At 35.6% G+C, this 27,121-nt stretch overlaps 1 protein-coding gene across 1 annotated transcript in view; it reads left to right on the top strand.

Moving 5' to 3' along the window:
- Positions 1 to 27,121, top strand: part of ABCC4 (ATP binding cassette subfamily C member 4) — a 277,290-nt gene that overhangs the window by 25,814 nt on the left and 224,355 nt on the right. The window lies entirely within an intron of this gene.

The following is a 27,121-nucleotide window of genomic DNA, read 5'->3' as shown; positions in this document are numbered from 1 at the left end:
ACTTTGGGACTATTTAGGAGGAACCAGTTGGGAGAGATGCTGGAGATCAGGCTTGCACCTGATTGGATATATGAGGGGAGTGGGGGAAGGAGGGAAGTCAAGATTTGACAAAGGTCTCTAACTGAGGAGACAATATGAATGGTCCTGTTTTGGGCAGATAGTAGATCTGAGAGGAGGAACCTAGGTTAAGGGAAAAGCTACTCATTGAGTAGGTTTGTGTTGGGATAGGCGAAGGGGTAGTAAAATCTTTATATCCAGAAGGCAGTTGGAGATGCAGAGGGAATGGGAAGAAAGAAAGGAAGGAAAGAAGGAAGGAAGGAAGGAAGGAAGGAAATAAGACAAATAAGAAAAAGAAAGAAGGAAGGAAGGAAACTCCAAATTTTCCATCTTCCCAGGCTAGTTTTACTTTACTTCTTTTATAGTTGAGGAATGCTTGAATGAAGGAATTGAGGAATGCTTGAATGTCAATATAATAAAATACTGTTTTATTCTTTTAAAAGGTAATTATGATAACTACAAAGAAATATGGAAAAATAGTAACAGGATACAGAGAACATGAAATGTTATGAAATGTTGTGTAATATTTATTCTTTCCCCACCCAAGATATAAATTGTTTGGATTTCATTATCCCATATTCTATTTGTTAATGTTTTTAGAGAATGTAACTAAGTTTATAACAAAAATAATTTGAAAATAGAAGGCCAGATTTAGTGATTAAAGTTCTGTTTAGCATATTTAATTTTTAAAAAATGACTATTTTTCAGGTTTTGTTGCATTGTTTTGCACAATAATCATTTTCTAATACTTCACCCTTGCCATTGACATTATTTTAACAGAAAGAAAAAGAATTAAGAACTAAAAGATATTTTAAGATATTTTAATCTGGAGTCAACAATAATTTGTTCTGAGGCAGCCTCTTGATTAGTGAATATAACCCCAGGACCTAGAAGACCTGAGTTCCAAATTAGCCTAGGACACCATAACTGTGTAAACATCCCAGGTAAGCCACTTAATCTTTATCTGCTACAGTTTCCTCTGCAATATTTTTAATTGTCCTTTGGATAATAATAACATCTACCTCCCAAGTTGTTGGAAGGATCAAACTGGCTAATATTTGTTTAATTAAAAAAAAAAAAAAAGCCCTTAGAACAATACCTGGCACATAGTAGGTACTATGTAAAAACTCCTATTTTCTCTTCATTCCCATTTTACTTTACTAAGTGCTGAGAATATGAATAAAAAGCATTCAACAATTTCTACTTCTACTCTAGGATAAGCCTTATATTCTGATGGGATTATAGTAAGTACCTATATTTCTATGGGTACTGAATAAACAAAAAATAAATATAAATTGTTAAATACAAGATAGCGTGTGCAGTAGATGGAATGCTTGGTCTGTAGTCAGGAATACTTTTCTTTCTGAATTCATATCTGGTCTCAAGACACTAATTATGTGACCCTGAGCAAATCACTTTACCTTGTTTATCTCAGTTTCCTCATCTGTACAATTAGCTGGAGAAAGAAATGGCAAACCACTCCACCATTTTTGTCAAGAAAATTCCAAATAGGGTCACAAATAAATATGATAGGATTGAAAAATGACTGAATGACAGCAAAAAGTTGCTTCCCAACAAACATCCAAAGAAATCCCTGTAGAGGTTAACAGAACGAAGAGGTAGGAAGAGGTGTGTAGCCTTTTAATTTTGACAGTTTGTCACTAATGTTGACTTTGTTATTGGACCAGAATTTTTTTACTCTTTGTGTTGACTTTATTTACATTGTGGTAATTATTGTGTATATTGGGCTTAAAAGAATTCGGCTCTGCTTTCTTTACACTCTCATTACATGGTCTTGCCATAGCTCTGAATTCTTTGTCTTTCCTTTCATCACAGTAATCCTACATTCACATATCATGATTTGTACAGCTAATCTTCATTGTTTGGATACATTTCCAGCGGTTTTTTCTTATCACATTTTTGTGCAGATGCCTCATTGTTACTGACAATGTTACAACTAATACATGAAAATGGTCCCTGTGACTTGACAGCAAAATACAAATACATCCTTAGGGTGAAGAAGAGTATATTAAGCTATCATAGAGTTTATTGACTCTTCCCTTTAAGAATATCTCTTAAGTTAAGTCAAGTCAATAAATATTTATTAAACTTCGACTATGGGTGAGACACTGTACTAATTGCTAGGAATATAAAGAAAGGCAAAATCAGAAATAAAAAATATGTCAACCCCTAAATCACACCTAGTTCTGCTCTTAAGAAGCTCACATTCCAATAGGTTAAATAATACACAAATATCTAAGTATGATTTTTATAGGATATAATAAAAATTGTCAGCATAAGGAAGGCACTGGCAATAAGAGATATAGAAGGGGTGATTTTATATTATTTTATTTATTTATTTATTTATTTTTGTGGTGCCTGCATGCTTCCCACATGCACTTGTGATTTTTTTTTTTTTAGAAGGGGTGATTTTAATTGGGATTTTAAGCCAAGTGATAGGAAAGAGAGTTTTATTTTAGAGAGTGAATTAGAATTGTTTAGAAGGGAATTTTATTGAAAGACTGAAGATTCAAATCTGAAAAATGAGAGCCAAAATTAAAGTGTTCTTTCTTGATACCACAACTATTGACTTTTGACCTGCTCAAAACAGCTATTCTCTTTTTTAAAAAATGAATATTTTCCTTTCCTGTTATACTAAAGTGGTTATATAACAACCTACATTTATATAGTGACTATTATGTGCCAGGCACTGTGCTCAGCATTTTAAAAATATGATCTCCTTTGATCCTCATTCTTGGAGCTAGGTGTTGCTATTAACTCCATTTTACAGTTGGGGAAACTGAGGCAGGCAGAAGTTATATGGCTTGTCCAAAGTCATATAGCCAGTTAGTATCTGAAGCTGGATGTGAATTCAGGTCTTCCTGACCCAGTGCTTGTATTCTATTCCCTGAACTACCTTTTTGCACACCCCTCCCTCACAAATCATTTAATTTACTTGCATGACATGACATCACATTCTAAAGTCATGGTCCCCTTTGAGAACAAAGGACAAAAAAATAGCAACAATTAAATTATATGTACATACATTATATCTGTATATACTTATATACATATACAAATACCTACACATATGTATAACGTTTTGGTAATTATGAGGTTTGATAAAGAAATGGGCATTGATATGATCAATATCAACATGCCAGGAAATACTTGAGGCAGCCAAGGGTTCTGAGAGTTATCAATTCGTCTGATGGTACTAGTTTGGGCCAGTATCTGTTGGGGACAACAATGACAACAATTATCCTGTCCAGTCTTTCAAGGAACAGTTACACTCTTTCTCTTACTGTCTTAATATTTTATATTATCATATATCGATTATATATTATATTAATATCTTAATAGTCCCCTCTATTTTTTGCTATTGAAGAGGATTTGTCTTTGAATAGGGGAGCTTTTGTGACTCTGTTGAGGCCCTAGAGTTAGGTAAAGGAAATATCAAAACATTTAAAACATTCTCCTATTACTTAAAGAGGGGTTCCCCTCCCATTTATTGCCTTAGGAAAAGCCCTTCATATAACAAGCATAAAGGGATTTTTGAAAAAACAAACAAAACTGTTTTGTATCCTCTATTCAGCAGTTATTCTAGCTAACCACTGGCATATGAGTAATAATAGACTAAACTTTTACAGCATGAACTGGTTATACAGGAAATTTCCCACTTCATTCCCAGTGACTTGAACGGCATTTTACAAGACCATGCAAATATCATGTGTTTGTTTTTCATTTCTTTTTCTCATCCTATAATATCAGGAGAGAGGAACTCTGTTAAGGATTGCTGTATTCTGTGTGAATAAACTTGTTGCCATCTGTTATTTTCTTAATCTGTACATGTGCTTTGATAGACTGTTTTGTGATTAGCATCTCACTTTCACCAATTCCCTTTCCCTCTGTTACTTTGCATTTGTTTGTGTGTATGTGTGTGCGCGCCCGCTTAAAGGTATATTGTCTCCTCTAATGAGATTAAGCTGTTTAATTTTTGGTTTAGTATTCTCCGATACCTAACATATAGTTAATAGTACATTAATTAAGCACCTAATACATGCCAGGTACCTGGCATGTATTAGGTGCTTAATTAATGCTTATTGAATGATAGCCTACTTACATTTCCTCAGATATCATTGCTAATGATGAAGAGAAATGGGTTGATCTACGTTGCAAAACAGCCTCTAGAAAAGGTTTTTATATAGTTGGTTGCTTTTTTTTTTTTAAGATCCTAGAGAACATCTTCCTATAGAACCTAGTGTTTGAGATAACATTCAATTATTTAATCCATCATATAATTGAAATAGAAACTAAACATCCTTTCTGGAAATTGGAATTTGGAATTTCAGCAGTTGGTACACATCTTCCCAGATATTTCCAGTGGAATTGTCTCTCTTCCTTCCTCCTTTTGGGAAAGAGGATAGAATTGTCTTTGCTTTGGTCCTGGCCACAGAAAGGTAAGGACCAATTTCAGAGATGGAGAAGGGGATAACTTTTTTTTCCCTTCTGTCTTTCTCTCCCTAGTTCCTTTCTCTCTTCTTTCATCTCAGCCTCAACCATCATCTCTTGCCTCAAACCTCTCTTTCTTTAAAATCTTAGAGCTTATTCCTATTTCCAAAACAATCCCAGGCCTTTTAGAATGAATGCCATTGCTAGGGGAAAAAATGTCATTGCTGCTAGTAATATCAGGAGAAGAGAAGACTTTCTTAAAACACTTGTTTTATTTTTCCTCTCCTCTTTTCCTTTCCCTCTTCACTTTGCTCTAGTAGAAAATTGATAGGAAGTGCTAATGAGGTCTTTGGGCATGCAAAGGCCCGAGATAAAATTTGTTTGTTTTTCTGATTAAAAGCAGATTCAGGACTTTGATGATACCTACTGAAATAATTAGGCACTCTTGTATTTTTAGTGGAAAGGACTTTGAACTTCAAAAACCTAGGGTCTTTTTCATTTCTGTGACCAAAAAAAAGCAACTTTTTTTAAAGGATGAGGCATTCAATTTGTAAATGGGAGGGCGTGAATGTAGAGTAATGTAGAGATGATAGTGGAGCTGTAATGCTGTAGAAACTGAGGCAAGATAATCTCTATCTATTTGGATTTCTGAGAGGGAGAGATTGTGCTGGGGGGGATATTACCCCCAATTCTGATATCAAAAGCATCCAGCAGCTGTGTGCTTCCCAGGAAGTATATATGCACATGACTGTAAGTGATTGGAGTAGATGGAGGCAGGAGTGGAGTCAGAGCACTGACAGCAGGAATGGACTATCAATCCAATTCTGATAGGTTACTGGGGTAGGACCATAAATTTTTGATGATTTAGGAGGAACTAGGAGCAATTGGGGAAACTGAGGCAGAACAATTGGGAAACTGAGGCAGAACAATTAGGGAAACCGAGGCAGGACAATTTAGGGAAACTGAGATAGGACAGTAAAAGGAAACTGACACAGCAGGACAATCCTCTGGAAAATACTGGAAGAAGAAAAGATTTAACTCATATCAGAGACTTGTGTAAAAAGAAGAGAGAAAAAAATTAAGTAATTTAACATGAAAAAGAGAGAAGAGAGATTTCTTGTAGAATGGCCTTGGGCTTTTGGTTATTTTTTCCTATGATGAAGAACAAAACTTCTTGATATGGGGTCATGTAACTAACTGAATGTAGGGGGTCACAAAATTATGATTATCATAAATGTTTGATTTGTATATCTATTTTATATACATATATATCCTGGGTAGTGGCAAAAAGGGGATGCAAGTAGAATAACTTTTAAAAACCTTCAACTTAAGAGAATGGGAGTTAAGTACAGTGGGAGACAAAATTTGAAACAGCCACTGCAAGTGGGGACTGGGATCCAGAGAATTGATTAGGAAGGAGTTAGATTGTTTTATGGCAGTGAAGGCCCAGCATTGGGAATGTGGAATAGAGTTATCCTGGGGTGGCTAGGTGATGCAGTGGATGGAGCACCGACCTTGAAGTCGGGAAGACCGGAGTTCAAATCTGGTCTCAGACACATCACTTTCTGGCCTCAGACACTTAACACTTCCTGGCTATGTAACCCTGGGCAAGTCACTTAACCCCAATTGCCTCAGGGGGAGAAAAAAGAATAGAGTTATCCTACATCTTTTCTTCTCTTTCCTGAAATTGAAAAAATGTCTTTTCACAATGTCTCATTTTCTCTCTTTTCATTCTCTTCTAAACTTACAGCAACCTTGTCTTTCATGACCCTTCTGTTGCATTCACATGTTCACCTTTCCCTTGGCCTTTCTCCTTTGATGGTAGGCAGTCTTATAACCTCACTCCCTGACCTAGATCCAGTATTTAGATAAACTTTGAATCTGTTTCTGATCTGTTACAGGCAGCTCCAGGTTCAGAAAGCCAGGGAAAAGAAAGGGGATTGAGGAGGGGGAGGGCAGATTTAAGAAGGAGAAGTGGCTGGCAGAGAAATTTCACTGGCAAACTACTGTACTGATATATGAATTTATAGATAAGAGATCTAACAATTAGGAGGACACGCTGTGTAACAAATGCTTACAATTGAGTAATAGGAAAATTTCTTAGCAACAATGCATAGTCATAGAGAACTAACAGATGTTGAATAATTCTGGTCCCCTACTTTATGCTGGAAGTTTTCTAAGTCTTTGGAAACCTAAGCAATGTTTCTACTGAATACTTGGAAAAGTACTAGAAAGATGAAACCCTAAACAATTACATGCTTATTTTGCTGGTGACTTATTAACCCTATTTTTATTTAGAGTGTGGTGAAATGATGTCGTGTGATTTCATTGCCTAAAGATTCCCCAGATATTTTGATGTTAGAATAGAAAATAATGGGGATTTTTAGAAAAAAGAAAGGCACATGAAATGTGGTTTGTAGCCCCAAAAGGAACTGAGCGCTGGAAAGTGATTATGACTTATTCAGGCCAGAATGAGGCCTGATTTTTTCTTGTCTAGTGTTTCCACTGTATAACATACCATTTTGTTGTTTTTTTAAATAAAAATTTTGACTTTAATGACTCAAAACTCTTCCCTGATTTTTAAGTGCTTTTTAATTTTGTTTTTAAAATTTTATTATTTTTAAATTACAGCTTTTTATTACTTTTTTAACATTGATCCTTGCAAAACTTTCCCCCCACCCCCTCCCTTAGATGGCAAGTAATCCAATATATGTTAAACATATTTTAAAAATATAATAGCATACCATATTATTCTGATGAGGTATGGGGTTGTCACAAGATGTCTCAAGAATTTGTAGGCTTGGACCATCTCCAAATCAAGAGGCAAAAATTTTATTATGGCTGGCTAAATTCCAAAAGGGAGTTTAGTGATTAACATAACAAGGGGAAAGATGTAGGCTTAAGTTCCCCAGGGGGACTTGCAGTTAACACAGGGGAAGACACCATAATAAGGGGAATGCTATAAGGTGGGCTAAATTCCCTATGAACTAGCCATAACTAGGACAAAGATGCCCACGAGACAAGCAAAATTCCTAGAAAAGTTGCTGCCATAAATCAGGCAATTTCTAATGAACCTGCTATTGTGACGTTAAATAAGCAGGCTAAGTTCTTAATGAATTAGCCATTGCGACACTTAGAAAGTGGGCTAAAGTTCTTAAAAGAGCTAGGCTACCAGCCAGTAGCTTCTTTTATGTGAAAAAGGTAACCCTGGTGGTTGATTTCTATAATTTAGCTTTCTGATTGGAAATGGTAACACGATAATTTTATTAATGCAAGGAATTCAGCAACAACAATTTGCAACAAGAGCCCACAGATAATCTTGCCTCAAAAAGTAATAATCTTACAGGTTAACCTTTATAACAGGCCTCCTGATTATATTCAGTAAATTCAAGAAAGATCCACTTCAACAAAGGTCCATTTAGGGGCAAGATAATCCTGTTACTTTCCCTATGGCCCATCTAGACACTGGGTTGCTAGCTGGGACTTGGCTTTTTGCAGGGGTCTACTTTACCCCTTAGTTCTGTGTTTTGGAGTAAACATTTTAAGCTGTTGGCAAATGTGAAAAAATTCCTGTCTTTTCAAAAAGAGATTGTCAACTCAGAGGGTTCTGTCCTAAAATGTAAAATATAGGCAGGTACTCCAAGGCTTTTCTGGGTTAGATGGGTATTTTTATTGATATATAAATACATATTATGAATCCCTGAGTAGAGAAGCTGATGTAGTAGAGAAGGTGAAACTGATATTCTAGGCTGAATGCCTGGTTCTAAAGGGTTGAATTATGAAGAGTTTCGATTGTTTAGGGAATAAGTTAGAATGAGGGCAGGAAGTAATATCATGAAAGAAGGGATAGGACAAGGGAGGGGAAAAAAAAAAAAACAAAAAACATAACCCTAGGATTTCCTATGAAAAAGCCAGAAGAAAGATTATAACAGGAAGCAATTAGGTTAGAGACCAAAGAAAAAGACTAAAGGAAATAATTTCTCCTGAGATTGAAGGTCAGAACTGTGTTGTACCGTATTCCTATGATGAGGTTTAGATTTGGGGAACCCAAATGAGATAAGGGTTTCTGGTGGTCAGGGAGTTAAATAAGGTCTAGTGGGTAGGGAGTTCTGGGGACTCCCTTCTGGTGGCCCAGAGGTTCTCTGTTAAGGAATTTACAGACCCGAAAATCTAGATTGATAAAAGAGGCTTATTATGGGGGTTGGAAATAAGGTTAAAGTCTGGTTAAGGAAATAGGTGAGAGTAAAGAGAAGAGGGCACTGGAAACAGTATTCCAGTGGGCAGAGGCCCTTGGCGTGCCAGGTGTAGGGTTGGCATGTTTGGAACCTCTGCCAAGAGAGGATTTTAGTTCGGCTCCTTTTATAATGAGAGATTTAGCTAAAGGGGGCCCGTGGGTGTTGGGAAATCCAAGCAGATCATCAGAATGGGGGGATGGGACCACCCAAATTGGGGGGGGGGGGGGGGGGGGGGGGGGGGGGCTAGAATTTGCTGGGTAGGGGTTGGGAAATCCAAGCAGATCATCAGAATGGGGGGATGGGACCACCCAAATTGGCTCAGATCCATTGGGGGCTGGGACTAGCCCAGATCTCCTATTTGGAATTCAAAGGGATGCTTTTCACCAGGATTTGTGAATCAAAGACCCTAGCTTCCTGTACTGATAATGCATCAGCCAGGAGGGGCTGGGAATCAGAAAGGAATCACAAATGTAAGTTTCTTAAAGGGACCACAACCCCCTTCATTCCCCCTCAAGCAGTCAAAACTTAAATTCTTTTAAGAGAAAAAAAGGACTTGGGGCAGGGTCTCTTACTGAAGCAGAATTGAAGGAGATTTTCTCCTTCAAGGATTTTCAGAATTTCGAGGTCCCTTCTTCACCTGGGGATTATGGAAATTCTATAGACCAAAGGAAAGTTGTGACAGAAAGTTACCTGGAAGACAACAAATGCATGATTGGAAAAAAAAAATTACTAAATGCCTTTTTTATGCCTGTCTCAGGGAGATTAAAGAATTCTTTTTTTTTTAATTAAAGCTTTTTATTCTCAAAACATACGCATGGATAATTTTTCAACATTGACCCTTGCAAAACCTTGTGTTTCAAATTTCCCCTCCTTTCCCCGACTCCTTTAGATGGCAAGTAATTCAAAATATGTTAAACATGTTTAAAAAATGTGTTAAATCCAATATACCTATACACATTTATACAATCATCATACTACACAAGAAAAATCAAATCAAAAAGGGAAAAAAATGAGGAAGAAAACAAAATGTAAACACCAAGAAGAGTAAAAATGCTATGTTGTGATCCATACTGAGTTCCCACAGTTCTCCCTCTGGATATAGACTGCTCTCTTCATCACAAGATTGTTTGAACTGCCCTCAATCATCTTATTGTTGAAAAGAGCCCCACCCATCAGAATTGATCTTTCTGTAATCTTGTTGCTGTATACAATGGAGATTATTTTAAAATTTAAAAAAAAATTCATTTGGAATTTCATTTTTCCCCACTTATATGTAAAAAAAATTAATAACATTTGTTTTTAAAACTTTAAGTTGAAAATTCTCCACTTTTTCCCTCTGTAGCCCTTCTCACGGAAAAGCAATTTGATACAGGTTATACCTTTGAAGCCATGCAAAACATTTCCATAATAGTCATGTTGTGAAACAAAACATAGACCAAAAAAAGCTCTCAAGAAAAATAAAAAAAGTTTTTTAAAAAGTATGCTTCAATCTGTATTAAGATACCATTAGTTAGTTCTTGGATTGCATTTTTCATCCTAAATCCTTGGATTATCTTGGATCATTCTATTACTGAGAAAGGTAAATCAATCACGGCTGATCATTTTACAACATTGAATTTCACTTTACTTCATTTCATCTAAGTTTAGATGTGTCTGAGAGCATCCTGATCTTTATTTCTTATAACAATAGTATTCTATCATAATCACATTTTGTTCAGCCATTCCCCTATTGATGAGCATCCTCTCAATTTCCAATTCTTTGTCCCAAGAAAAGAGCTACCATAAACATTTCATGCATATACATCCTTCTGCTTTTTTTTTTTAAACTCTCTTTTGGTATACAAACCTAATAGCACATGGTTTTATAGCCCTTTTGGCATAGTTCCAAACTTTTTTACAGAGTGGTTAAATCAGTTTACAACTCTTCCCAATAATGCATTAATGTCTTATTTTCCCCACATCCCTCCACCATTTGTCATTTTTCTTTTCTGTCCTTTTAACCAATCTAATAGATATGATACAGTACTTTAGGATTATTTTAATTGGCATTTCTCTAACCAGTAAAATACTTTTTTCATTGAGTATAACTAACTTTGACTTAATCTGAAAATTGTTCCTATATTTTTTATTAATTGGGGATTGGCTCTTATTTTTATAAATTTGCCTCAGTTCTATATATGTTTGAAAAATGAGGCCTTTCCCAGAGAAACTTGCTTCAAAGATTTTCCCCAGTCACCATTGCTAACTGTATTTTCCTCCATTTTACCCTCTCTTATTTTATTCTCTTTTTCCTTTCACCCTATCCATTGGCACAAGTGTTTTGTATGCTATTCCCTTTTTGAATCAGTTCTGATGAAAATAAGATTCATTCACTCCCCCTTACCTTTTTGAAGTGTAAAAACTTTTTCTTATCCCTTTTATGTGAGGTAATTTACCCCATTCTACATCTCCCATTCCCTTTGTTTCAGTACATTCTTCTCTCACATCTTAAATTTTATTTTTTAGATATCATCTCTCCATATTTGATTTGTACCTGTGCTATTTTCTATATTTATTTCTAACTGCCCCTAATTATGAAAAAAAGTTCTTATGAGGTACAAGTATCTTCTTCCTTTTTAGGAATGCAAGTAGTTTAATATTATTAAATTCCTTAAAATTTCCTTTCCTATTTACCTTTTTATGCTTTTCTTGAGTCTTGTATTTGAAAGTCAAATTTTCTAGTTAGCTCTGGTCTTTTCATCAAGAATGCTTGAAAGTACTGTGTTTATACTCAATTTTACTAATTAGGCAATTCTTAGTTGTAATCCTAGTTTCTGTGCTTCTGGAATATCATATTCCAATCCCTCTGCTCCAAGCTGCTAAATCTTGTGTTTTCTTAAGTATGGTTGCACGATATGCGAATTATTTATTTTTGCTCGCCTGCAGTATTTTCTCCTTCACCAGAGAGTGCTGGAATTTGGCTATCATATCCCTAGGAGTTTTCATTTTGAAATCTCTTTCAGGAGGATTGTAAGAATCCAATTTCTATTTTGCCCTCTGGTTAAAGAATAACAGGGAAGCTTTTCTTGATCATTTCTCAAAAGATGATGTTTAGCCTCTTTTTTCTTGACTTTCCAGTAGATAATTTTAAAATTATCTTTCCTGAATCTATTTTCCAGTCTGTTGTTTTTCCACTGATATATTTCACATTGTCTTCTATCTTTTTTTCATTCTTTTGGTTTTTGTTTTATTGTTTCTAACAGTCTTATGGAGGATTATTGGAAAGATACAGACAAGAGTTATATATCATGATTATTAGAGATGTATTGGGATCTATAGATCTCTTGACCTCATGTGGATAATGATGATCTCCCTCCTTTGGTTACTTTTTTTTTGTGGCCATTGTGATTCTGCTGGCTCCTCTTTCAGTCATAACTTGGAATAGCAATTGCACCATTTATCTTTTGCAATGCACACCTGTCATGCCAAAATAAGTGACAAGGGAAAGAACTTCCTCTGAAGACCTGGATTTTTATTGTATCTCATAACTTGTATATATATATATTTTTTTATTAAAGCTTTTTATTTTCGAAACATGTCTAGCTAATTTTAAACATTCACCTCTGCAAAACCTTGTTTTCCAAATTTTTTACCTTTCCTTCTCCCCACCTCCTCTCCTAGACAGCAAAAATCCAATATATATTAAACATGTGTAATTCTTCTATACATATTTTCACAATTATCATGTTGCACAAGAAAAAACAGACCAAATAGGAAAAAAAAATGTATAACTTATTAGCTGAAGTAATTTAGCCTCTCTTAAGTTTTAATTTCTTTATCTGAAGATGGGAAAAGTTATATGATATTCCCATGTGGGTTTGTCTTGAAGAAAGTCTTTTGTGAATGAAGTGCCATAGGAAAGTCACCTGTTGATATTTTTATATTCCATTTTGCTTTTTTTTTTTTAAAGATATAAATTAACTGGAAACACTGTACCTAACCTAAGTCAGAACAAAATGGTCCTAGTATCAGCCATTATTGCTGACAGTAAAACATTGCCCATATGTCTACCAATTGGAGGATTACTGAACAAACTTGAATATCCCCACAGAAACTTAGGTATGGTCATTGTGAATTGCAAAGGATAAATGGCATAAAGGCTGTTGAGTTATATGACTGAAAATTATCCATAAAGGAAAAGCTACTAGACCATCAGAATTGACAGACATGAAGAACACAAAGAAACATGGAAGGATTTAGATCCACTCCTGCCTGATCTGGACAGGGACAAAATTTTGAGGAGAATCTATCCCATGTCATGACATTATTATTTCCTAGTGTCACTCTTAAAACACTCTCGAGGCTATATACACAAAAAACAAGGCACTGTTTGGTTTTTCACCATCTAGTGAATACAGTGAAGGGAGAAGTGAAATCTTTTAGATAAACAATAATCTTTCAGTCATTTCAGTTTCATGATGTAATTTGAATTTGATGACAATTTTTACTAAAGATTACTTAACTGGTTGTTTTTTGAAGAAAGGGTTCACAGCTATATTAATAAATTTAGAGGATTTACACCATTTTAAAAACACTTTTGTTTTTTATTGCAAATAACTAATATGCCAGTTTTAAAATATCATTTATTCATTAAAGTATTAAAAGCATTTGCTTTCCTTTTTTAGTCTCCTTTCTTTTACAGTTTTTTTCTTTCGAAATTTTTCTTTCTTGAAGACCCACCTTGACCTGCAGTTCTTTCCAAAGTCCTCTAGCTGGGCATAATTCTGTGTTTTTTTTCCGTGGGACTGTGTCTTTTTCATCTCTGTATGGATCTTAGCTAGCACACATCCCTTCACATTGTAACCAAAAATGTTTGCTGAATTGTGTCTAGAGTGAAAGTATATGCAATTTAAAAATTTACACTTTAAAAAAAAATTATTCACTTAAGCTTCCCCTTAGTCAGTGTTAATGGAGTTTTATTCTTGTAGAAAAAATGCTTTTTGTGAAATGTTTGTATTGATTAAACGTCTGTTTTGTTAAGTGCTGGGTTTCAGAGAAGGGTAAAAACATAGCTCCTGCCTTTGAGGAGCTCAGATGTGAAAATATACAAATACACCCACATCAAGCGTGTGTAAATTGGAAAATAATCATAGAGACAAGGCACTGGAGATAGTGTGACCAGGAAAGATTTTGCAGAAAAGGTTAGATTTGAGCTGTCTTGAAGGAAGTAGAGGTGAAAGGGTAGGGAATGGGGACAGTATTCCACAAATTGGGGGCAACAAATACAAAGGAGTGATATTTGTAAGTAATAGCAAATAGTCCAGTGTGGCTGGATCTTATCTTAGATTGCATATACAGGAATAAAATTTAAGGAAACCAGAAAAGGATCAGATTATGATGGGACAGAAGGTTTTATATTTGATTCTGGAAATAGTAAAGTTACTAGGGTTTACTGAGGGAGTGAGGTGAGTGTGTGTATACGTATGACAGACATAGTTTAGGAAAATCAATTTGACAACCAAGTGGAAACTAGATAATTAGATTGGAGAGATATTTGAGGAAAGGAACAATTAAAGATCTGTTATGGTAGTAAAGGGATAGTTGATAAAGGCTTGTACTAGAGTGGTGAGTAGAAATCACAAGATCTGACTCTAAATTGTATATATGAGATGATTAGGATTGAGATGTCTAGGATGACATTGAGAAATTGTGGGTAATTGGAAGGATGGTAGTGGGCCTGATAATATTAGGGAAGTTTGGAGGAAAGGTAAGTTCTGTTTTGGATTTGTCAAATTTGAGATATCTATAGGATATTCTGTTAAAGATGTCCTCAGAAAGAAGTTTGGGACTGGATAAAGACATTTGAGAATCATCTGCATAGAGATGGTGATTGAAATCCCTTGAAGCTGATGAGATCATCAAGTAAGATAATTAAGTGGGCTGAGATCAGCATCTCTAGGGTCAGCCCTGATGGATGGCTATAATCTGGATAAAGATCCAGTAAAAGAGAATGGTCAGATGGATGGAAAGAGAAAAAGCAGAGACAGAGATTGTCAAGGAAATCTAGAAAAGAGACAGAATCCAGGAGATGTTGAGTGATTGATTTGAAAATTGAGGTGTCTGGTAACTTTGTAGAGAATAGTTTCAGTTGCATGATGAGGTTGGATTGCAACATGTTTATATGAAGTACCTGTTGTAGAGAGCTTTCAGGTGGTGGAATAGATCAAAGTTGGGTTCATATGAGATTGTGTAACTGAATGTGGGGATTGCAAAAATTTGGCAGCAGTGAAAGCTATCAAATATTCTGCCAAGATTTAATTCTTTTTTTTTAAATAATAGCTTTTTAAATTTTCAAATATATGCATAGTTTTCAAGATTCCCTCTTGCAAAACCTTGTCTTCTTCCCTCCCCTTCCCTAGATGGCAAGTAGTACAACATATGTTAAAAATGTGCAATTCTTCCATACATATTTCTACAATTATCATGTTACAAGAAAAATCAGATCCAAAAGGAAAAAAAAGAGAAAGCAAACAACACAAAGGTGAAAATGGTATATAGTGATCCACATTCAGTTCCCATAGTCCTCTCTCTGAGTGCAGATGGCTCTCATTATCTTTTTTTTTTTTTAATTTATTTAATAGCCTTTTATTTACAGGATATATACATGGGTAACTTTACAGCATTAACAATTGCCAAACCTCTTGTTCCAATTTTTCACCTCTTACCCCCCCACCCCCTCCCCTAGATGGCAGGATGACCAGTAGATATTAAATATATTAAAATATAACTTAGATACACAATAAGTATACATGACCAAAACGTTGTTTTGCTGTACAAAAAGAATCGGACTCTGAAATATTGTACAATTAGCTTGTGAAGGAAATCAAAAATGCAGGTGTGCATAAATATAGGGATTGGGAATTCAATGTAATGGTTTTTAGTCATCTCCCAGAGTTCTTTTTCTGGGCATAGCTAGTTCAGTTCATTACTGCTCCATTAGAAATGATTTGGTTGATCTCGTTGCTGAGGACGGCCTGGTCCATCAGAACTGGTCATCATATAGTATTGTTGTTGAAGTATATAATGATCTCCTGGTCCTGCTCATTTCACTCAGCATCAGTTCGTGTAAGTCTCTCCAGGCCTTTCTGAAATCATCCTGTTGGTCATTTCTTACAGAACAGTAATATTCCATAATATTCATATACCACAATTTATTCAGCCATTCTCCAATTGATGGACATCCATTCAGTTTCCAGTTTTTAGCCACTACAAAAAGGGCTCAGATGGCTCTCATTATCATAAGGTCACTAGAACTGACCTGAATCATCTCATTGTTGACAAGAGCCAAGTCTATCAGAATTGATCATTGCATTATTTTGCTGTAACTAAGTATAATGTTCTCCTGGTTTTACTCACTTCACTTAGCATCAGTTTATGTAAGTCTCTCCAGGCCTCTGATCATCATTCTGCTGATTGTTTCTTATAGAATAATAATATTCCATAACATTCATACACCATAACTTATTCAGCCATTCTCCAACTGATGGGCATCCACTCAGTTTCCAGTTTCTTGACACTATGAAAATGGCTGCCACAAACATTTTTGCCTGAGTGAGTCCCTTTCCCTCCTTTGATATCTCTTTGAGATATAAGTCCAGTAGAAACACTGCTAGTTCAAACATTATGCACAGTTTATGATAGCCCTTTGGACCCATTGCTCTCCAGAATGTTTGTAAGATTTAACTCTTTATGTAAAAATAAGCAAGTGAGGCAGCTAGATGGCACAGTGGATAGAGCACCAGCCCTGAAATTCAAATCCAGCCTCAGACATTTAATATTTCCTAGCTTTGTGACTCTGGGCAAGTCACATCCCTTATTGCCTCAGCAAAAAAGCAAAAAAACCCCAAACAACAACAACAACAACTAAAAATAAGCACATCCATCTTATTAGTATGCAATTTTGCTTTTGTCTTTAATAAATAGTAAATTTATATGTATAGCAAAGAACTTTTAAAATAAATTTCTTTATGATTTATTATTGGTAAATGTTCAATTTGTATACTTATTTTATAGAAATTAGGATTGAATACAGTTTCTTAGGTGAAAAGGGATTACAAGTGTAAAAATATAAGAACCCTTGCAGTAGATAGAAAATTAGACTTTTAAATCAGAAAGATTTGAATTCAAATTCCAAGACTCACTCTCTATATATTCTCTCTTTCTTTCTTCCCCTCTTTCTCTCCTTCCCTCCTCTCTCTCCCAATTGAAATATTTTTGTAATAATAGTTGAAATTTATTTAATGTTTCTTAAGGATGAAGGAGATAAGAACATATGTATAGTGTTTAGGGAAAGAGCCAGTAGATACAGAGAAATTGATAAGAAGGGCCACCTGTTGCTACTTAAGTAGAGGCTTATGGAGGCAAAAATATTTGAATGAGATGAGTAGGAGAGAAGAAGGGGTTCCCAGCAAGTAGCCTCAAACTTTTTTAGTCCTTAGTTGAGAAATGAGGGAAATGTGCCCTGAGAAGCTTGAGGAGGGGTGTATGGAAATTGTGGTGAGTAGGATAGTCTAACAGTTAGGGAGATGTAGATTAGAGAATTTTAAAAACATTGCCTTAACTTGATGAAGGGTTAGTTAAAATTAAGTAACATAAATTTGCAGTGAATCCCTTCGGTAGATTTTCATGATTTTCTTTCAGCTTAGTTTCACTTCTATGAAAGGAGTAGTCCAAAGATTGGTCAAGTCTGTAATGATTTGAAGGTAATATAGTGAATAGATAAATCAAGAAATTGAGATGGAGAAGGAAGGAAAGTGTATCTGCTATAGGGTGATTGGGAAAAAAACTGGGGTGCAAGGTTTGGAAGTCAAACTAAGGATGAAGAATGGGGTTAAGGAAAAAGGGGAACAGGGGAAGATGGAATGATCAAAGATTATGGATTTTAGAGTTCATGAACACGGAAATGGAACACATGGTTAATGCTGCCATTGGTAGTAATAATAGATTGTTGGAAGTCTGCAGAGTTAGGAATTGGCAAGTTATAGTTTAGGGATCTTGAGTTTGCATGGCGAAGTCTACTAAAATGAGGACAGGTATTTCAGTGGAAAGAAATACTCTGAGCCAGGAGGAAGGAATAAGAATGCCTTGGGGGGAGGGGCGGAGAAAGGTGTGAAGATACTTGATTGATTAATTGATAGATTCACATAGAAAGATACTGGTTGGTTTCAATGGAAGGGTGAGGGTAAATCTGTTTCTACTACTTTATAAACATCTACTTTATTCAAGATATTGTGCCTGGCACTGTCTTTATAAAGACATATGACTATAAAGACAATAAAACAGTTTCTACCTTCAAGTTGGAAAATATTCATGGGAAAAAGAAATGTATTGGCTGGATAGATAAGGAGATAGGGTTCTCTTTTGTAGCTGGATGGAATGAGAGTAGAGGAAGTATGGAGGGAGTGGAACTTGATTTGGGATTTGAAAGGGAAGGAGGAAAACCAGTAGGTAGAGGTGGTGGAAGGGATCCATTCCAGGCATTGGGAAGCCAGGACAAGTTTGGGGAATGTTGACTAAATCTGTTTTAGCTAGAGCAAAGAGCATGAATGGGAATGCCCTGAAATAAACTCAGAAAGATAACTTGCATCCAGATTGTGGGAAGCCTTTGTATGATGGATTAAGAAGTTTGTTTTCTTAAATGGAGGCACTCATTGTTTTAAGCAGGAAAGTGCTGATGCAAAAATCATCAAGATAATTCTGGCACTACTATTTAGGATGGATTAGAGAGGGGGAACACTAGAGATTAATTCAGATTATTCCCTGAAAGGTCAAAAATAGTGAAGCTAATGCTTGAATACTTTGGCTGTATAATGAGAAGATTCATTGGGGGGGGGGGAGAAACCCTGATAATGGGAAAGAAAATGATGGCAGAGGATGACATAGTATCAGAAACAACAAATATGAGTTTGGACATTCTTGGAGATAGTGTAAGATACAAGGGCCTGATGTACAAGAGTCTGTGGGGTAATAAACAGACTGAACCGCAATAACACCAGGACCAGAAGCAAGGAAACCCAATTAGGATTTTTTTTTATATATACACACACACACATACATACATATATACATACACACATATCCAGGGTGAGAAGTATATCTGAATTATGTGGCAGTAAGGAGTGGAAAGGTTGGGGTAGAATTGGAAAGATATTTCTTCTTTCTTTCCCTTAGCTTTGTATTCCCAGTTTCTTGCACAGTGTCTGGCATATGGCAGGTGGTCTTTCTGGCAACCCTCTGCCACCCTACTTCCCTCTATCCCAGTGCTTTCCCTTTCAGATGACTTTCTGTTGACACTGTATATGTCTTGTATATACAACTGATTTTAACAACTGACCAAGTGATTGACCTGTTGATTGATTTCTGAGTTAGTGTAATAACATTCCACAGCTCTTTTTACATTTTACAGTTTTTCCCTTACTATGACCCTTTGAAGTAGTTAAATAGTATGACTATTCTCATTTTATAGATGAAGAAACCAGCTCAGACATTAAGTGATTTACCTGGGATCACACACCTAAGAGATCTTGGATCTGGATTTTGATCTCAGGTTTTCTTGCATCAATTACAGCACACTCCTAGAATCAGCAGGACCTTACATGAGTTGTTGTGATGGTGTGTAAGGCGATGTTGAAGATCCAATGAGCAAGTAAAGTCTAGCATTTATAATAAATTATAAAATAAATTTATAATAAATAACATGACTGGCACAAAGTAAATGTATTACATTTAAGGGGTGGGGTTACAAAGAAAGGCAAAAAAAAAAAACATAGTCCCTATTTTTAAGATTACAGTCTAGTGGGGAAGAAAATAGTTAAAACAATTATGTACATACAAGCTACGTAATGTGTCAAAGAGAAGTAATCTCAGAAGGCAGGCCCTGGTGTTAGGGAGATAGAAGGGCTCCTTGAAGAAGTTAGAATTTGAGCTGTGAAGAAAGCTAGGGAAGCCAGGATACAGGATACATACAAAGGAGGGAGAGCATTCCAGGTAGAGTTGAGATTGTGTATATTTGACAACTATCTGGAGAGGAAAAAAATGACTTCAGGCTGGCTCTATAGCCAGAATCAGAAGATTCTGATTCTATCAACAGAATGGAACAGGTAGGAAGGATGAAGTTTGTCTTACATATGATTTTTTTTTCTGGGATTCAGGACTTGCCTTTCATTTCATTAAGGTCTTTGGGACATTGTAAAAGATTTGCAGAAGTCCTAGGAGGAGGGTATGTAAATAACAATCACACATATGCCTCCTTCAGTAGCCAAGAAATAGTCCAAAACTAATCTATTGTCCATTACTTTATGTCAGAGAATCCAAAGATCCCAGCAAGTTTTTGAAGTCCTGCAACAGTCTTTTTATGTGTTAGGGAATCCAATGGTGTTGAAGTCTTGCAATAGTCTTATCATTTCTCAGAGAATCTAATGATTCCATCAGATTTTGAAGTCTTACAACAGTCTTATCATGTCTCAGAGAATGCAATGAGGTTCCTGAGAGTTTTGAATTCCAACAATTTTTGATGTCCATGAGGCAAATGCCATAACTGCCATGCTCTTTCAATGGTGGGCACAATCAGCGAATCATCGATGGAACCACCCGATGTTTCTTGGGTCTTCTTCGTTTCAAGGGTCTGCTCCGTCTCTCTCAGATGGACAAGGCGAATACAGCTTGTTGGCACCCATCTGATTCCTTCTCCATCTGTAGAGATACAAGCAAACTCTCTCCCCCAAGCAGTTAACTTATCTGGTCCCTTCCATTCACCACTTTCTGGGTCTTTCCACATCACCTGGCGATTATCTAAAGATAGTGGAGCTGCTGGCACTGGACACTGCCCTTCCGGTGGGTTATAAAACCTGTCTGCTGGAGCCAGTGCATCTTTGTCAAAAATCAAGACGTTAATAGTATAAAGAGCTAGATTTAGAAGTTCTCTAGGGTTACCTGTGGCTCCTCCTTTCTTTTGTTTTTGGAGGAGCGTCTTAATGTCTCTGTTTCTCCTCTTTACTATTGCCTGACTTTGAGGATTAAAGGGTTTGCCAGTGGTGTGTAAAATCTGATACTGGGCACAAAAGTGTTCAAAATGTTTAGAAGTATATGCATCTCCACTATCTGTTTTTATTGCTTGTGGCACACTCATAATTGCAAATGCTTGTATGAGGAATTAGGTGACCACTCGAGTTGTCTCTTTTGCTGCTGGTATTACAAAAGTGAATCCTGAAAAAGTGTCTACCACAACATGGATAAAAGATAGGCGATCAAAAGATTTATAATTGGTCACATCCATTTGCCAGATTTCATTAGGTCTCAAACCATGAGGGTTCTTCCCTGGAGGCAGTATAGGAGCATAGAAAGGAAGGCAGGCTGTATAGGCTTTTACTACATTCCTAGCTTCCTCTCTTGTTATTCCAAATTGTAAAACTTAAGCAGCCTGATAATATTTACAGTGAGATTCTTGGGCTTCTTGAAATAAAGGAGTATTGGCCAGCATAGTTAGAAGGCTATCTGCCTTTGAATTACCATCAAAAATAGGACCTGGAAGTCCACTATGAGAGTGGACATGCAAGATATAAATCTTACTTGGATGCTTTCTCACTTGCTCTTGAAGTTTCTTAAAGAGCTGATATATATTAGAGACTACACATTTTATTTGGGCTGTGGCAATTTTTGTACCACACCTACTGAATAGGCTGAATCAGATATTATGTTTATATCTGCTGGATAATAAGTAAGAGCTAGAATGATTGTATATAATTCATTCTGCTGAATGGACTGAAAAGGAGTTCTGACTACTCTCTTTATAGTTAAGTCACAAGAGTATACAGTGCAAAGATGTTTGGATGCATCCGTGAAGATATTTGGTCCTTTAAGAGGAACTTTAGAAACTTTTTCTTCAAGAATCCATCGCCAATTATGTAATAGTCTGGTTATCTTTAATGGAGACCCATGTGTAAAATTCGGAGCCGTGGACAATAAAATTTGCCACTCCGGGATGGTTTCACAGCACACATCAATTTGTGCATTAATATAAAAGGTGTATATCTTGTCAGGTCTTGTCCCAGATAATTGTACTGCTCGCTTAATGGCCTTTAATAAAATTCTAGCCACAAGCACTGGGTAGGCTTTGTTCTGGTTGTGTTGGGAGGTTCACCCACTCTATCACACTATCTCCTTGATGAAGGACTGCTGTGGGTGTCTCTTGTGTAGCAAAAACTGATAGTTCCAAGGGTTTTTGAGTGACTCTTTGAACCACACTGGATAAAGCCGGTTCAACTTCTCTCAAAGTCTCTTAAGCTTCTTTCATAAACTGGTGTGGTGAGTTTAAAGCACTGTCTCCCCTTAAAATGTCATATAACGGTTGTAACTGATAGGTAGTTAAGCCTAACACTGGCCGCATCCATTGGATATCCCCTATCAATTTCTGAAAGTTATTTAAGGTGTTTAGCTTCTCTGTTCTCAAGGAAAGTTTTTGTACTGTAAGCACCTTAGGGTATACTTCATATACTAAATATTGAAAAGGAGCATGTCTTTGAATTTTTTCTGGAGCTATGTACAATTTGTAGTTCCTTAGTGTTTCTGTGGTCTTTTGTAGACATGCTTCTAACATTTGTTCCTCAGGTGCATATCCCAATATATCATCCATGTAATGTAATAACTTTTGGGAATGCTTTTCTTACTGGAGCAAGAGCAGCAGCAACATACATTTGACACATAGTGGGGCTATTTTTTTTTTTTTTAGTCTCAGTGATTTATTTGTTTTTTTTTAATGATATGCATATGTATTATAATGTATATATATATAACATGTATATATACATAATATACATATATAATGAATATATATACATTATTATTTTTTTTTATTATAGTAACTTTTTATTGACAGAATCCATGCCAGGGTAATTTTTTTTACAACATTATCCCTTGCACTCACTTCTTTTCCAGTTTTTCCCTCCTACCCTCCACCCCCTCTCCTAGATGGCAAGGAGTCCTATATATGTTGAATATGTCCTAGTATATCCTAGATACCATGTATGTGTGCAGATCCAAACAGTTTTCTTGTTGCACAGGGAGATTTGGATTCAGAAGGCAGAAATAACGCGGGAAGAAAAACAAAAATGCAAACATTTTATATTCATTTCCCAGTATTCTTTCTTTGGATGTAGCTGCTTCTGTCCATCATTGATCAATTGAAACTGAATTAGGTCTCTTTGTGAAAGAAATCCACTTCCATCAGAATACATCTTCATACAGTATCGTTGTTGACGTATATAATGATCTCTTGGTTCTGCTCATTTCACTTAGCATCAGTTCATGAAATTCTCTCCAAGATTCTCTGTATTCATCTTGCTGGTCATTTCTTACAGAACAATAATATTCCATAACATTCATATACCACAATTTACCCAACCATTCTCCAATTGATGGGCATCCGCTCAGTTTCCAGCTTCTAGCCACTACAAACAGGGCTGCCACAAACATTTTGGCACATACTGGTCCCTTTCCCTTCTTTAGTATCTTCTTGGGGTATAAGCCCAGTAGAAACACTGCTAGATCAAAGGGTATGCACAGTTTGATAACTTTTTGGGCATAATTCCAGATTGCTCTCCAGAATGGTTGGATTCGTTCACAGCTCCACCAACAATGTATCAGTGTCCCAGTTTTCCCGCATCCCCTCCAACAATCATCATTATTTTTCCTGTCATCTTAGCCAATCGACCAGGGTGTAGTGAGTATCTCAGAATTGTCTTAATTTGCATTTCTCTGATTAATAATGATTTGGAACACTCTTTCATATGAGTGGTAATAATTTCAATTTCATCATCTGAAAATTGTCTATTCATATCCTTTGACCATTTATCAATTGGAGAATGGCTTGGTTTCTTATAAATTAGAGTCAGTTCTCTATATATTTTGGAAATGAGGCCTTTATCAGAACCTTTAACTGTGAAGATGTTTTCCCAGTTTGTTGCTTCCCTTCTAATCTTGTTTACATTAGTTTTGTTTGTACAGAAGCTTTTTAATTTGATGTAATCAAAATTTTCTATTTTGTGATCAATAATGGTCTCTAGTTCGTCTTTAGTCACAAATTTCTTCCTCTTCCACAAGTCTGAGGATAAAATATCCTATGTTCCTCAATTTGTTTATAATCTCGTTCTTTATGTCTAAATCATGGACCCATTTTGATCTTATCTTGGTATCGATTAGTTAAGTGTGGTCCATGCCTAATTTCTGCCATAGTAATTTCCAGATTATCCAGCAGTTTTGTCAAATAATGAATTCTTATCCCAAAAGTTAGGATCTTTGGGTTTGTCAAACACTATATTGCTATAGTTGACTATTCTGTCTTGTAAACCTAACCTGTTCCACTGATCAACTAACCTATTTCTTAGCCAATACCAAATGGTTTTGGTGACTGCTGCATTATAATATAGTTTTAGATCAGGTACAGCTAGGCCACTTCATTTGATTTTTTTTCATTAATTCTTTTGAGATTCTTGACCTTTTATTATTCCATATGAATTTTGTTGTTATTTTTTCTAGATCATTAAAATATTTTCTTGGGAGTCTGATTGGTATAGCACTAAATAAATAGATTAGTTTAGGGAGTATTGTCATCTTTATTATATTTGCTTGACCTATCCAGGAGCACTTGATATTTTTCCAATTATTTAAGTCTGACTTTATTTGTGTGGAAAGTTTTTTTGTAATTTAGCTCATATAATTCCTGACTTTCCTTTGGTAGATAGATTCCCAAATATTTTATGCTGTCGACAGTTATTCTGAATGGAATTTCTCTTTGTATCTCTTGCTGTTGGATTTTGTTGGTGATGTATAAAAATGCTAGGATTTATGGGGATTTATTTTATAACCTGCAACTTTGCTGAAGTTATGGATTATTTCTAATAGCTTTTTTGTAGAATCTCTAGGGTTCTCTAAGTATACCATCATATCATCTGCAAAGAGTGATAGTTTGGTTTCCTCACTGCCTATTCTGATTCCTTTAATCTCTTTCTCGACTCTTATTGCTGAGGCTAGTGTTTCTAATACAATATTGAATAATAATGGTGACAGTGGGCAACCTTGCTTCACTCCAGATCTTACTGGGAAAGATTCCAGTTTTCCCCGTTGCATATGATGCTTACTGATGGTTTTAAATATATGCTCTGACTATTTTAAGAAAAGTCCATTTATTCCTATACTCTCAAGTGTTTTTTATGGAATGGATGTTGGATTTTATCAAATGCTTTTTCTGCATCTATTGAGATGATCATATGGTTTTTGTTAGTTTGCTTATTGATATAGTCAATTATGCTAATAGTTTTCCTAATATTGAACCAGCCCTGCATTCCTGGTATAAATCCTACTTGATCATAGTGTATTATCCTGGGGATGATTTTCTGTAATCTTTTTGCTAATATTTTATTTAAGATTTTAGCATCGATATTCCTTAGAGAGATTGGTCTATAATTTTCTTTCTCTGTTTTCAGCCTACCTGCTTTAGGTATCAGTACCATGTCTGTGTCGTAAAAGGAGTTTGGTAGGACTCCTTCAGTCCCTATTTTTTCAAATAGTTTATATAGCATTGGGGTTAATTGTTCTTTATATGTTTGGTAGAATTCACATGTAAATCCATCTGGTCCTGGGGATTTTTTCTTAGGGAGTTGGTTAATAGCTTGTTCTATTTCTTTTTCTAAAATGGGACTGTTTAGGATATTTACTTCTTCCTCTGTTAATCTGGGCAAGCTATATTTTTTAAGGTATTCTTCCATTTCATTTAAGTTGTGGACTTTATTGCCATAAAGTTGGGCAAAGTAATTCTTAATTATTGCTCTAATTTCCTCTTCATTAGTGGAGAGTTCTCCCTTTTCATTTTTAAGACTAACAATTTGGTTTTCCTCTTTCCTTTTTTTAATCAGATTTACTAAAGGTTTGTCTATTTTGTTGGTTTTTTCATAGAACCAACTCTTAGTTTTATTAATTAATTCAATAGTTTTTTTTTACTTTCAATTTTATTGATCTCTCCTTTTATTTTTAGAATTTCAAGTTTAGTGTTTGACTGGGGTTTTAATTTGTTCCTTTTCTAGCATTTTTAGTTGCAAGCCCAATTGTTGACCTTCTCTTTCTCTACTTTATGTAAGTAAGCCTCTAAAGATTGAAATTTTCCTTATTACCACTTTTGGCTGCATCCACACATTTGATGTGATGTCTCATTATTGTCATTTTCTTGGGTGGGAGATTATTAATTATGTCTATGTTTGCTGTTTCACCCAATCATTCTTTAGTATACGATTATTTAGTTTCAATTATTTTTGGTCTACTTTCCCTGGCTTTTTGTTGAGTGCAATTTTTTTGCATCATGGTCTGAAAGGATGCATTTGCTATTTCTGCCTTACTGCATTTGAGTTTGAGGGTTTTATGTCCTAATATATGGTCTATTTTTGTATAGGTTCCAGCAACTGCTGAACAGAAAGTATACTCCTTTCTGTCTCCATTTGTTTTCTCCAGAGGTCTATCATATCTAACTTTTCTAGTATTCTATTTACCTCTTTGACTTCTTTGTTATTTATTCTGTTATTTGATTTATCTAATTCTGAGAGTGCAAGTTTGAGATCTCCCACTATTATAGTTTTGCTATCTATTTCTTCTTGCAGCTCTCTTTAATTTCTCTTTTAAGAATTTAGATGCTACACCACTTGGTGCATATATGTTTAATATTGATATTGCTTCATTATTTATGCTACCCTTTAGCAAGATATAGTGCCCTTCCTTATCTCTTTTGAATTAGATCAATTTTTGTTTTGCTTGATCTGAGGATCAGGATGGCTACCCTCTTTTGACTTCACCTGAAGCATAGTAGATTTTGCTCCATCCTTTTACCTTTATTCTGCATGTATCTCCCTGCTTCAGGTGTGTTTCCTGTAAACAACATATTGTAGGATTCTGGCTTTTAATCCATTCTGCTAATCGTTTCCTCTTTATGGGGGAGTTTACCCTGTTCACATTTATGGTTAAATTGCAATTCTGTACTTGCCATCTTTACCCCTATTTATGCTTTTCTCCCTTCTTTACCCCTTACCCCCTTTCCCAGTATTAAACTTGAGAGCACCACTTGCTTCTCACAGCCCTCCTTTTTTAGTATCCCTCCTCCCCACTTTAGAGTTCCTCCCCCTATCTTACTCCTTTCCCTCACAGTTTCTGTATTCAGTGGGGCTATTTTTTATTCCCTGTGGCAAAACTGTCCATTCATATTTTTTATATGGCTCAGCTAAGTTAAATCTGGGCACCAAAAATGCAAATCTTTTCATATCCTCCTTATCTAGAGGGATAAAATAGAAACAATCCTTAAT

This window comes from Sarcophilus harrisii, chromosome 3, assembly GCF_902635505.1.
Source record: "Sarcophilus harrisii chromosome 3, mSarHar1.11, whole genome shotgun sequence".
Taxonomy (NCBI): domain Eukaryota; kingdom Metazoa; phylum Chordata; class Mammalia; order Dasyuromorphia; family Dasyuridae; genus Sarcophilus; species Sarcophilus harrisii.
The sequence above is the reverse complement of the archived record's forward strand: the minus strand, read 5'-3'. Positions and strand labels throughout refer to the sequence as shown.